The sequence below is a fragment of the Martes martes genome, assembly GCF_963455335.1.
Source record: "Martes martes genome assembly, chromosome: 14".
NCBI lineage: Eukaryota > Metazoa > Chordata > Mammalia > Carnivora > Mustelidae > Martes > Martes martes.
Genome location: NC_137902.1, coordinates 11417428 through 11432556, shown reverse-complemented (window position 1 = coordinate 11432556; position 15129 = coordinate 11417428).

Below are 15129 nucleotides of genomic sequence, written 5' to 3'. Positions count from 1 at the left end.
GCGCTCCGGGCTCGATTTCTCCTCTCCCGCCACCAGTCACCTGCTCGGCCCGCGGCGCCCCCCTCTATCTATTGTCTCATTTCTGAGCAAACCAGCCCCCAAAGGGGTGTCATTAGCCTCATTTTCTTGAGCTTTCGGTTTGCGAAGAATTGTCTTTCTGGCGAGTCTTATTTTTCTCCTTGTGTATCCGGCTTTGTCTCCAAATTGGTCTTTATTTTTAGCTGTGCTAATTGCTATTTTTCTAAACCGCTCCCCAGTCGTCGGGCCCTGCCACCCTCCTTTTGCTGTGTTTTCACTAGCTGGCACTTTCTTTTATATCTTCTATTCTGAGCTGCCCGTTCTGCTCATTTTTCCTCCCTTGTTCTACCCACCCGCTCAGTCCCAATTCCACCCCATCTCGGGCCTTCCATGGTTGCTTCTCATTGCTGCCCCTACCCTTGCCCTCTGAAACCCACTTTTCTCCCAGTATTTCAGAGCCTGCACTCTCCCCTCCCGACAGGAGAGGTTTTCCTGGCTCTTGAAGATAGTGAAGAGCACCGGGGTTTTGAGCTGCGCGGCAGGACGGTCACTATGGGGACTGGGAACAAGCTCCGAAGCCAGCGGAAAAACTCTTTTAAAAACACCTCCTCCTGTCCTTGGCCTACTCTGGGGGTGGGCTCCCCACCTGCTTCCACACCCTTGTGACATATTGGAACCACAGGCAGCATCTTCCCCCGTCGTGGGAGCAGGACTCGGAAACTCAGGCCGAGTCCTGGATCCAAATGAGATCGCTACTTTCTCAAAGCAATGCCAACCAAGGGTGTCTGTGCAGCACATCTCCCCAGAAAACCGCTCTGGAGACCAAATTACAGGTAATCCTAACACCGGAAACGAGGAGACTGGCACAGTGGGGAAGCATCAGGCATAGCTAAATATGCCAGTTGCCAGGTCCAGCCCCACAGTGTCCTGAAATGCCCTGTCGTGGCCTAAGACATACCCATGAATGCCTCCAGAGCTAAGAAGGCAGCCAGGCCTCTCTAAAATAAGGGGAAAATAGTGCAGCTTCAAGCCACTCTCGCTGTCCTGTTAGCATATTAGATAGTGAGTTCAAAAATAAAGACCAGGGTCAAGGTTTAATGTACACAGTTTAAAATCTCTGCTTTGGAACGTTAAGAGACTGTCTCAGTAAAGTTGCTTTAAATATCTAAGTGTCTAAAGATCCAAAAGCCAGTTTTCAACAGACACTGTGTAAAAGACCAAATACACAAATACAGAGTTTCACAGTTCCTAAAGTTTGCCAAAAGAACGAACACACACACACACACACACACATACACACACACGATTAAGTTCTGCCTGTGATTTGCATGTGGGCTGATGATGCCCACCATCCAGGCAGCATCACTCACTCTGTGTAGCTCATCTCAGGCCTTCTCAAATGATGATAACCAACCTGGACAGGAAGAGGACAGGCAGTTTGGCCTCTTCCTACCCCTGTTGGTTCCATCTTTTGTTGAAAAATCTGTATGCAGCCAGGCCAGGAGAAAGAGCCTAGGATGTCAGAGTGATCATTGACTTCAAAGTTCAATATTTTTTGTTCTACTCAAAACTTCTAAAAATTAGTGAGCTCTGAATATATTATAGAATTTCTTACACTTTATTATATATATTGTATTTTAGAGTCATTCATAAAGAATATTCTAGGCCAGTGTAAGATAAAGAAGTGCCTGACTTGGAGTCAAGAGACCTGGGTACCAGTCCTGGGCATAGAGCAGCCCGGCTGAGTGTCTTCAAACAGCCTCGCGGGACTGGACAAGGGAAGGATGCCACCCATATTCTAAGGGTGTGGTGTTTACCAGCAATAAACATGAAAGCCACCTGGCAAGGTGCCCTGCACATGTAGGCTCACAAAAATTTACTGGAATCTGAATTACTCTTGCTACGCCTTACAGTGCTGCTTAAATAAACTTTAGCCTATGTGCAGTGAGAAATGGCATTTTTAAAAGAAAATATGAGGAATCCGCAGGGGGTTGGGAACAGTGATGCAATTGACAGGCACAGAGAAAGGGGGAAAGTGAATTGTTACAACCTCTTCAGAAGGCAAGAGAGGCAGGTATGTTAAGATACATTTTTGGCAACATGTATAAAAGCTTTCAAAATGTTTATACCCACCGGACCAGTGAATACTTCCACAACTAGTAATTTATCCCAAAGAAAGACTAAGAGGGGCAAAGATTTCTGGGTACTGTTGAACATCCTAACTCTTCTTTCATGGGTGCTGTTTATAGTTCTCTACGTACTCATTAATGGAGTGACTAAGGGACAATATATTCCTATGATGGGATATTTACAGTTGTAAAAACTGATTTTTTTTTCTTTGAAAAAAGTCAGGATACAGATATAGAGAAATTTTTCAGTGGGCAAGGAGAGGAGATATAGTTGATTTATGTATAGAAATCTTGCAGAAAACTATACCAAAATGTTACTAGCATTTGTGTCTAGATGGGATAAGCGGTGGTTTTAATTTTCATTATTACATTTTCCAGTTTTGCAAAATTTTTGTGGTGTATATAGTCTTAAACCAGTGGGAAAAAATCAGTGGTTGGAAACTGGTCAAAATCTCTATGGGGTTTAATCTACCAATATTTAAACCCACATTTTTACAACATGAGTTTTGCCGTCTTTAAACTCTGCATTTCCATGGAGGGAGCAAGCAGACACCAATGGCCTTTCCCATCTTTGATCTCCCTTGCACTTCAAGTCACACATTCATGGCATAGCACAGCCAGAGGTCAGCATACTACCCTGCAGATCAGGAGACTGGCCTGGGGTGCCTGGGGCTCAGTCAGTTAAGCATCTGCCTTCAGCTCAGGTCATGATCCAGGGTCCTGGGATGGAGCCCCACATCGAAGCAGGGCTCCCTGCTCAGTAGGGAGCCTGCTTCTCCCTCTCCCTTTGCCTGCCGCCCTCCTCCCCTGCCCCCCCAACCCGCTGTGTGCTCTCTCTCTGTCAAATAAATAAAAAATATTTTTAAAAAGAAAGAAAGAAAAGAAACTGAGGCCCAGAGAACTTTGGAGACAATGTGCTATAGGTCTCCTGAGAGATTTGAGCCCGTTCTTCCCTCCTGCCTCTTGAACCACTCTCCTAGTTTTCTTTCTGCCACATTTGCTATCCCCCCCACACCCCTTCTTCATACAAGCGGGCGCTGCACACTCAGTCTTTGGAGCTCTTCTTTTGCATGCTTACTCCCATCTCAAGTCTAATGCCTTTTGATACCATTTTCTAAAAATAGACTTTTTTAAAAAATTATTTTACAGCGAGAGAGAACACAAGTAGGCAGAGAGGCAGGCAGAGAGAGAGGGGGAAGCAGGCTCCCTGCCGAGCAGAGAGCCCGATGTGGGGCTCAATCCCAGGACCCCGAGATCATGACCTGAGCCGGAGGCAGAGGCTTAAACCACTGAGCCACCCAGGTGCCCCTAAAAATATTTTTTTTTTTTTAAGATTTTGTTTATTTGACAGAGATCACAAGTAGCCAGAGAGGCAGGCAGTGAGAGCAGGGGAAGCAGGCTCCCTGCTGAGCAGAGAGCCTGATGTGGGGGCTCGATTTCAGGACCCTGGGATCATGACCTGAGCCGAAGGCAGAGGCTTTAACCCACTGAGCCACCCAGGCGCCCCCAAAATAGACTTTTTTGAGCAGTTTTAGGTTTATAGCAAAATTGAACAGAACATACAATAGAGTTCCCATGTGCTTCTTGCCCCCCAACATGCACAGCCCCCCCCACAGCCACCTCCCTCCCAGAGTGGTATGTTGTTACAACTGATGGACCTATATGACATAACAGTCCCCCAAGTCCATATGAAATCCCATCTTGATACGCAGAACACGCTTCCTTCTCCAGCAGGGCCGGGCCTGCCTGCCATCTTCTCTCGGATGCCTGATGGCACCTTCGAACTGAGTGTGTCCGGAGCGGAGCCTCCGCGTCTGGTCCACTCTGGCTCCCCCTCCAGCGGTCTCCTCTGGTCCAGGCGGCTCCACGTCTCAGCTGCTCAGACTAATAATCTGGGAGTCGTTTCTGATCATCGTTTTCCTCATACCTCCCATCTCATCCTTCGAGGCATCCTGCAGTTTGGACCTGAACGCGGAAGTCTATGCTCTTACCGTTTCCATCCGGTCAAGGGCATCACCCGTGGCCTGGCCTAGGGCGGCAGCTTCCCACAGGCCCCCTGCCTCTGCCTCGCCGCGGTCTGTTAGAAACCCAGCACCCAGAGGGGTCACTGAAACAAGGGAAGTCTCCGTATATCAACCCTCTGCTCAGACTGCACTGGGGCCCCCCGTTGTCCCAGGAGGAAGCCCACAGGATAAAGACAGAGCAGGCCCCACGTGACCAAGACCTCCATTCCCCTCTGAACCCCTTTCCGGGTCTTCCTCTGCCCCGCGACTCATCTGCTCCCACCTCACCTCCTTATCCCGCAAACACCTCCACAGCTCCCGCGTCATGACCTCTGCACTGGCTATTCCCTCTGTCTGGAACCTGGAACTCCGCCCCCCCTTCCGTCACCGCCCCCCCCCATGTGTGCATGGCACACTCCCTCGGTGGCTTCAGGTCTTTATCCAGAAGTTACTTCATCCGTGTTTAAGATGGCAAGCCCACCTTCTGTACTTCCACATCCCCTTTCCTCCATCCCCGCAGTGGGGTTCCACAGAGCATGTAGCACCTTCTAGCACAGCGCATTTTAGTTATGTTTGCTGTTTCTCCACACGGTCCCCGCATTCCCACTACCTTCCATTCTCCCTGGAGTCCCAGCTTCTGGACGGGGGCCTGTCACACAAGGATCACTCAATGAAATGTGTTGATCACCCAAAAGAATCCTTTTTTTTTTTTTTTAAAGGTTTTATTTATTTATTTGTCGGAAATAGAGAAGACAAGCACAGGAAAAGGCAAGCAGAGGGGGGAAGCAGGCTCCCTGCTGAGCAAGGAGCCCAACGTGGGACTCAATTCTGGACCCTGGGATCATGACGTGAGCTGAAGGCAGATGCTTAACCACTGAGCCACCCAGGTGTCCCGACCCGAGAGAATCCTTACCCCCTCTCTCCCAAATCCCCAGTCAGATGACAGAGAAGCTGCTAAACACAAGGTATATTTTTATAGTAAGGTACACACCCACCTGGACAAGGTATATGGAAAAGGAGGCAATAATGGAAGAGAGATTTCAACCAACCTGACAGCTGATGGGAATGCAGAAACCATTAATTCAGAAATTCTACTTCTTACATATCTTACACTCAGAAGAAATGAAAACAAATGTCCACACTAAAACTTGTACATAAATGTTCATGGCAACATTATTTTTTAAATCTTATTTATTTGAGAGGAGAGAGAGAGAACGAGCATGAGAGGAGGTAGGGGCAGAGGCAGAAGGAGAAGCAGACTCCCCACTGAGCAGGGAGCCCGATGCGGGGCTCAATTCCAGGGCCTGAGATCATGACCTGAGCCGAAAGCAGACGCTCAACCGACCGAGCCACCCAGGCGCCCTCATAGCAACATGATCGATAATAGCCCCAAAGTGGAAGCAACCCAAATGCACATCAACTGACAAATGGATAAACTGTGCCATATCCTTACACTAGAATATTATTTGGCAATAAAAAGGAATGACGTTCTAATGCGTGCTACAACACAGATGAACTAAAAAAAAAAAAAAAAAAAAGTGTCGCACTGGGTGAAAGAACCATCACAGAATAGCACACATCATACAACCCCATTTATATAAAGTCTCAAATAGGCACATTGGTAAAGACGGAAAGCAGATTAGTGGTTACCTAAACCCAAAGCAAGGAGAGAGTGGGCAGGGACTGCTGATAAGTACAAGCTTGCTTTTGGGGGATGGTGGAAAAAGTCCTAAAATTAGATTAGGGTGATGGTTGCACAACTCTGTAAATATAGCAAAAATCATTTCATTGTATGTTCAGTTAGGTGAACTCTATGTATACCAATAGTATCTCAACAAAATTGTTTAAATTTTTTTTTTTAATTTACAAAGATCCAAAACAGATCACATACAAAAGCTCAGAACTTGAACATTCATCGGACTCCTTGGAAAGCTACTGGAAGACATGCTGCACCAAAGACGGGAGCATTTACTACATGCTCAGCTCCATTCTAAATGCTCTTTGAAAGACCCTTCTCATTGAGCAAGCACTCAGAGGGGCCTCAATTCTAGACCGCCTCTGTGGGCGGCTAGACCACCAACTGCAAGTCAACTGTAGCTCTTCATGGGTTAAAAAGCACATTCACACATATTTTCATTCAATCTTGACTAACACAGTGATAGGGGAGTTGATAGATGTAGAAATCGTGTCCAAGAGGTCTGGAGAACAGCTCGAGTCCTAGGTACAGGTGCAAGAGAAGGGTTGGACTTCAGGTCTCTTGGCTTCTAGTGCTCCTTGCATGACTGCCTCCCACCCAGGAAAAAATGATTAAAAAAAAAAATCTGTACCCGGGTGTTATTTTTAAATGTTAAAGAATCCAGAGTTCTTAACCTGGACCTTCCTTCCAATCTAGATTCAAAAACATCCTCTGAAAAGCAAACAATAGAAACAACAAAAGTGCGTGGGTGCACGCCTACACACGCTCATGTAAGGCGTGACCGTACCATAATACTGTTCTGGGGTTCCTGAACAATCACACTGCCAACACACAACCCATTCAGTGTGATCACAGACACCCTGCAGAGGCGACTGGGTAGCCGTCCCTGCTGAGACCCTTTCAAAAACTTCTCCTTTGGGATGTCATATTCTGCTGGGTATTTCTAATCGTGAACACTATCTTGTGGACCTATCTTGCAATTGTGGGAAATGGCCAAAAGCTATGTGGTGAAGACCTGTGGACTGGGGCGTGTGAGATGACACTGAGGGGCCAAAGTGGGGACAGGAGACAGAGCTGTAAGATCGCTGGGCAACTGACCAGTGTGCCTTATAAACCAAGCCCCAAAATGACTTCAAAAGGACCAGAATTTGGGGAACAGAATTCCAGCTGACCCCTTTTAATGACAAACACGTATTTCACATCTTGGATATATAAAATCTGGCATGGTTAAAAGAGATTCACTTTACAAAAGCAAAAAATTACATTACTAAATTTTGTGGCCATCATATAATATACCTACAAATGTTCCTTACTACTTAATAAAAACAATGGATACTTTGTGAACTAATCAGCCCCATAAGACAGAATTCAATAAAAAAAAATTTTTTTTAAGGTTATTTATTTATTTATTTGACAGAGATCACAAGTAGGCAGAGAGGCAGGCAGAGAGAGAGGAGGAAGCAGGCTCTCTGCTGAGCAGAGAGCCCGATGCGGGGCTCGATCCCAGGACCCTGGGATTATGGCCTGAGCCAAAGGCAGAGGCTTAACCCACTGAGCCACCCAGGCGGCCCACAATAAAAATTTTTTTAAAAATCATTTTTAACCCAAGCCTAATCTATATTTTAAAAATATAGAAGTTTTAATGATTTTTATTGTCTTCTGGTTATTCATCTATGCTTATAAATTAATCTCTAAAACTCTTTAAAATGCTTTTTTAAATCATAAAACCCAACCAATATAGTCAGAAAGCAATCTTCAAAAGATAGATCACTTGTTAAACTGTTTCCATTTGCGATTTCCTAGTACCTTTTGCCCAGCCATCAAGTTTGACCGAAAAGCTATTTAATAACTGCTTTATATATGGCTTTAGAAAATATGTCAAAAAAGGTAGTAAGTATGTAAGAAAACCATCTGACAAAAACATAGGGACTATAAATCATATTGTTCGTGCTTAAATTTTGGCTCGATGGAAACTTTCTTGAATCACTGCTTTCTAGATAATACATTCACCAAGTTCTCCGGAATTGTTGGCCATGTTCTCAGGCTCACAAACTTGATATTTTTTATCAGTGTTACAGAGCATTACATGTGAATTTTTGCACCCTGGAGGAAAAAAAGCTGAAATAATATACAAAGCCATAACTCAGATTTTTAATATATTGGGGTGGAAAATACGTGTGTGTGTGTGTGTGTAGATGTGTAAACATGTATGAATATGCATGTGCACATATATGTATGCATATATACATACTTAAATGGGCATGTAAGCAAGCTGAAAAGCAGTGAGGTTTGTTGGCATAGCTGCTAAATGGATTTTTTTAAAGTGTTTTTTTTTTTTTAGCAATCTCTTACAACCGAAGTGGGTCTCAAACTTGTGACCCTGAGATCAAGTGTTTCATACTCTCCCACCTGAGACAGCAACGCACAGCTTTAAATGCATTTTAGAGACCTCTGTACAGCTTTCATCTCTCTAGAGCAGGCATTAATTCCACATAGAGGTCTGGCAATCATCAGACCCAAAGTTTAAGCCCAAAGATCTTTCCATAAAGAGTTACCTGTATGGAGAGGCAAATACCACAAATTTCTGGTTCTTAGCATCATTAGATGGTCAGTATTGATAAAAAAAAAACAAGAGAACACATTAACGGTACTTTGTTTCATATGCTTCCAGTCATAAATACCAAAACACTTTCTTTAATAACTGTAAGTCCCACACATTTACATAATAGGCTATAAAAGTGCTATTTTGGATCCAGTCCATATTTTGAAGGGATTTATAGATACAGGTAAAATTTGTTGCCAGGCATCATTTACAACCTCGAACAATCTTTTCCAGCTGAGGCCAAGTCTGTTCTCAGCCACCACTACCCTCAACCTTTTTTAGTCATGGTCACCAGAGAGTTTTTTCACCCTTAACATAAACAGCAGTAAATTCTCCAAGTGCAAACATACCATTCGTGACTTTACAGGCTAAACAGATACAGAGCAGTTGAGGAATAAAGATTGTTATCTGGTACATTTTGCAGACATTTGGAACTTCCTGGTAATGGACCCACCTTCTTTCTTCAGGTCTAGTGTTTTTGACACATTATATTTTAGATATGGATATATTTTAGATTAAAAATGCCAGATTAAAACCACCGTAAGGCAATTTAAGAGGAAATCCACTAATAAGCTGGTGACTAGCTGAGATCGTAACTCTCCCTAATGTCAAATGTCTAAATTCTGTCATATAAAATGGGCACTCAATATAAAGGCAAAGATGTGGAAGAGTAGTATTTCTCAAGAGAAAAAATATCTAAGAACAGTCACCTAACAAAAGGAAAGTTGAATAAATTTTGCGTGGAGACCCAGATGTGGCGAGCAGTGGATGAACCTGAAAGATAAGTAAGTAACTAGCCTCAGGCGGGAGTTGTTCTCCGGCTTATTACTTTTAAATGTGATCTATACAATTTAAAAATCATGTACTTTGGGGCGCCTGGGTGGCTCAGTGGGTTAAGCCTCTGCCTTCAGCTCAGGTCATGGTCTCAGGGTCCTGGGATCGAGCCCCGCATCAGGTTCTCTGCTCAGTGGGGAGTCTGCTTCCCTCTCTCTCTCTGCCTGCCTCTCTGCCTACTTGTGATCTCTCTCTGTCAAATAAATAAATAAAATCTTAAAAAAAAAAAATAGAGTGGCTTACTTCATTTAGCCAACGTCTTCAAGGTTGGTTCATGCAGGTCACAGCGAGTCAGAAGTCCCTGCCATTCCAGGCTGCGAGCTGGCCCGGGTGTGGATGTACATTCTGCGTCTCCATTCACGCCGTGATGGACGCGAGGAGCTTCTCCGCCTTGGCTATTGTGAACAGCGCAGCTATAAACATAGGTATACAACTCTCTCTCCGAAAATCTGCCTTTTTGGACATACACCCAGACATAGAGTTGCTGGATCTTACGGTAATTCTAGGTTTAATTTTTGACAACATTCCATGCTATTTCCCTCAGTGGCCACACCCTTGTTATATCCCCAACAGCACACAAGGTTCTACTTTCTCCACAGCGTCACCAACACCTGCTAGTTTGGGGGGGGGGTCCCTTTAAAATAAACACACACACACACACACAGAGATATACTTTTTACATCCATGGAAAAGTTTTTGGTTTCAGTTAAGTTACTGAATATTGAAAGAACTTGGAAACAGTTGTCCAAAACTTTTCAAATATTTAAAAATGCACATCATTGATTGAATCATTGTTCCCAGAACTTTTAAAAATTCTAACTTCAAAAGCTTTTTCTTAATTCTAGATTTCAATTTCTCTTGAACCCCTGCCTTATTCTAGGCCATCGGGAAGATGAGGAAGGGCCCATTCACCAGTAAACACAGGAAGGGCTGCCAGTGGCAGAGCAGGGGTGGGGGGGCGGAAGGGAAGGTGTCGTCCCACACCGGCCACCCTCAGAGATTTCCCTCCCCGCCACTGGCACCAGCACCTTCGGGAACAGCGACGGGAGCTCTCAGGAAGAAGCGGACTTGCCTGTTCCCCAGAACAGCTAAGAACTGGGGCTCCCACCCCCGGCAGCAGCCTCCTAGGCCGCCGGAGGAGGTCCTCAGTGGCCCCCTAGACTTTGGGAGATTCCTAAGCAACAGGTGGGAGGCACAGGAACTATGTCTTGGAAAATAGAACGGCCTGTACTGCTTCCTTTATTCTAACCATCAGACTGCTACTCCAAATGTACAGAACCACCTATCTCCCTTCTGTCCCAGTCCTACTTCATTATTTGCCATTAAGCCCTTCGTATTAGTTTACCAATTAACCTCCTATAAATCCATTTATTCACTCAACAACTATTCATTAAGCACATAGACACCATGAGTGGTAAATGAGATAAAATCTCTACCCCTGTGGAATTTATAATCTAGTAGAATATCATTAATCAAATAATCACATAAATACATGCCTAGCGTCTCAAGGATCATGAAGAAAAAAATACAGGGATAATGAAAGCAAAAATGAGGGACCCTTAAATTACATTTAGGGCTCAGGCATAGTCAGAGACTTCTGAGAACAATGACAGGCTGATGTAAACAGCCAGGTAGGTAGTGGTAGATGCACCTTCTAGGTTAAGAAGGTATATGCAAGGGCCCTGAGGGGGGAGTGCTCCGTGAATAAAGGAAGTGAAAGACAGGCAGGGTGACTGGAGCTTGCTAACAGAGAGGAGGGTGGAGGGGTGGGGGAAGCTGGATGGATAGGCAGGCAGCTGGTCCTGCAGAGCTGGAAAGCCTATAAAGCACTTGGGATTTCATGCTAAGTGCAATGGGAAGTTACTGAGGCATTTTCAAGATTCATGTTAGGAGGTGTTTAAAAAAATAGTAATAATGCAACTATTACAGAATAAGCTCTAAGATTTGTTATGTGAATAAAGAAAGGTGCAGAACCGTGTATACAACATGTTATCATTTCTGGAGGAAGGGGAAAATTAATGTTAATATACAAATGGATATCTCTAGAAAAATACCAGAGACCGGTAACACTAGTGATTCTTGAAATGGGAACTAGATAGTATGGCTAGGAGAGAGGAGCGAGAGGAAGTTTTTACTGTATATCTTTTTATATTTTTTGAAATAGGTATCATGCTTAAGAATTACCTACATAACAGTAAACTAAAAATTAAAAAGTCATGCTGGCTGTTGTGACTGGCTGTTCTTAGGAAAGAAGAAAAAAAAACCCAAAACTTAGGAAAGATACCAGAACAGTTAAAATAAAAATACCAGAGACCGGTAACACTAGTGATTCTTGAAATGGGAACTAGATAGTATGGCTAGGAGAGAGGAGCGAGAGGAAGTTTTTACTGTATATCTTTTTATATTTTTTGAAATAGGTATCATGCTTAAGAATTACCTACATAACAGTAAACTAAAAATTAAAAAGTCATGCTGGCTGTTGTGACTGGCTGTTCTTAGGAAAGAAGAAAAAAAAACCCAAAACTTAGGAAAGATACCAGAACAGTTAAAATAAAAACCAATGTTATCTACTGTTGGCAATGTGGGGATTAAGTGGAATTTTCATACACTGCGTCCAAATGCAAACTGATGCAACCATTTTGGGAGATGTGCGGCAGCATCTACTGAAACCCATCAGACACACACGGCAGAAGCCCAAACTTCATCCCTAGGTATATACTCAACAGAAATGAGTATCTCTGTTCCCCAAGACATTTATAAAAATTCCTTACAGCACTATACGTAAATACCAAATGGAAAGCCAAGTGTTTAATGAAGAGTCGAATGGACAGTCGCACCCACTCACACAATACTACATGCAGCATTGAAAACTGGGCATGCAACAACTCAGAGCATTAAGTAAATCAGATGCAAAAGGATATAAACTACTTAACTTAACTTTTTTATATAGTTTGAAAAAAAAGCAAACTAGTCTCTGGTCACAGAAATCAGGCTACCGGTTATGTCAGGGGAGGAGTGGCGTTAGCCAGAAGAGCAGGCAGGCTTCTGGGTGCGGGCAACATTGTTGCCCCGTCTCCTGCCACCTTGTGACGGAGTTCACTTTGTGAGAGTGGAGCTGGGCACACAGGTGTACTCCTCTGCGGAATGCTTGGATACATATTCGGTCTATGCGGCAGGAGCCCCTGCAGGGTTGCCGATGAAGGACGGAAGCCGGACTGGGCAGGGGGTGGGGGAGGACAGGGATAGGTGCAGACAAGAGCTATAAACTGACAGGCTTTTGTTATTTCCATTTTTGCATTCTGTCACCAGCCTAGTAAGTCTAACAAAATCATCAGCAAATCCAACGTCAAAACAAAGCATTTGCTTGAAAGAGGTAATAGACTGGAGTGAGATGATAAGTATCTGTGAGTAAATGGAAGTAATTTCCAGATATGAATATTTAAAACCTTTCTCTTTGACAGAAGAGGTAGATTCAGAGAACATTTAAGAATTAACCAAAAATACAAAGTCTTCAATAAATATTCACCCTTCAGGACTGAAGGGCAAACCAAACTTTAACCAAGACACCATTTTAATTGTGCGCTCATGTGGCAGACACCATGTCATGAAAGACCAGTACCCGTTCAGGTGACCTGTTTTCCAACACTGTACATGTCTTTTGTAAGTTGTCTTCTCATCCTCACTTAACCAACAAAGAAACTGCCTTCTGCTCTAACCAGTTTAATCAGTAAATACACTGAGGCACATACTGACTTTAGATCGAGTCTATGTGCTATATATATAATTGCCACTTTAAGAATCTCATCTGTGTCACTTCCCACGGCTATTTCCAGGTTGTCTGTTACACTCCAATGGTGCCTGTTCAGAAACCCAATTCCTGCCTTGCTGATAGCCCCTCTTCCTAATAAGTAATCCTCCCTAAGCTATCTGGCACCACAGCCCAGTATCACTCACATTCCTGGAAGAGTGCTATGCAGGGGCAGCTATGATTCCTACCTGGTGCACCGCAGGGCATTAGCTGAAGGGGTACATCCTGATCACCTTTCAAAGATGCTTGACAAGCTATAGTGGGTAGCAATTACAGAGATGATGCACTCCCCCCAAACCATTTTTTTCTGGAAAACATGTGACCATGGCCAATAGGGTCTTCTTCCCTGGACGAGAGTTAGAAGAGGAAAAAAGGAATCCACACCAATTAACTTGATTTCAGATTACCTTCATCCACCACTATGGATCCTCAGAATCTGCATTTTGACAAGCACCCACTTGATTCTGGTCAAGTTCTAGTCCAGCAGAACACCAGGTGGTGTTCTAATTTATTTTTTTTTTAAGATTTTTAAATTTATTTATTTGACAGAGATCAAAAGTAGGCAGGGAGGCAGGCAGAGAGAGGGTGGGAAGCAGGCTCCCTGCTGAGCAGAGAGCCCAATGCGGGGCTTGATCCCAGGATCCTGGGACCATGACCTGAGCCGAAGGCAGAGGCTTTAACCCCGAGCCACCCAGGTGCTCGATGTTCTGCTTTTAAAAGGGAGACTAAAATATGTCTACCTTCACTTCCTCCATCACAGTCATGGCATTCAACATTTACTTAACATCTAGCATGTGCCAAGCACTATTCTCTAAGTCCTAGGGTTCGGGTCGTCACCAAAAGAAAATCCCTGCCTCCACGGAGCTTACATTCTAGTGGAGGATGACAGAACCAAAGATACAAAAGTAGCAAAGCAATCTGGAAATGCTGTCCCTTTTTAAAAATATAAGATTCCTGGTTATAATAAACTAAATGTGGATTTTGAATCCTATCTTAATCCCATTTTACTGAAAATGCTCGAAGGCAGTATTTAGAACCACAGCATCTGCCCAACGTTCTAAGAGCCTTCTAGATACATTAATAGATACACACGTTAAAGGAAACTGAAAAAAAAAAATGATCAGGGTCAGTAAATAAGACAAAGGTGTTGGTAATATTTTATTTTCAAGGACCTACTAAGTATCCTAGTCTTCCTGGTAACATATGCATGTTGTCTTAAACTAAGAAACATGAAGTATCAGCACTGAAGCCCCGATCACCAGGGTTTGCTACACCTGCCTGGGGCCTATCTGTTCCCACGTCAACGACCTCTGCCCCCTTCTTTATCCTAGTCACCACCCCTTTCCCAGTCCAAATTCTCATTAAACAGATAACCAAGGCTGAGCAGGGCCACAGGCTAAAATATAACCTAGTCAAAGGAAACTAACTACGTTTTTACAAGTTTAGTCTTCTCCAAAAAGAAGCAAACTAAGATTAAATGGGCATTCTCAATTTTGTTTAGCTAGGTTAAGATTTATGAATTAGTTTTACTTCTGTGAGCAAAAGTAATCATATAAACCACATACCAAACAATCAACTCACAACTCTTAACCAATAAAATGAACTATGAAAATTTAAAACATATACAACATATCAACTCTCAGAACAGGCAGCGCTGCATATGGCTACATACTTCATATGCCCATTTTGTCCAGATGGTCTTGGACTTCTCTTCATCGGTATACCAAAACCCAAGGAAAGAACAGAGGGGAAAAAAATCACAGTTGCGCAAGTTATGATTTCGAATGGTTTATAGCAAAACCTGTGTTACCTCAAAAATGCAATTTTCCAGTATCAGCTGGGAATTAGGCTCTTTGCAAATGCCCATCGGTTCACCAGAACCAAGCAGAGTCAAAACAGGAGATCTGCAGGCAAGCTGAGTCCAGCTACAAGACCAAGTGGACAGCTCCACTGCGAGCGCTCACTTCCCAATGTGCTGCTTGCCTGCCCCTCTTCTAACAGCCAGGAGACAGCTCTCCAGCTATCCGTCTGGTAGACTT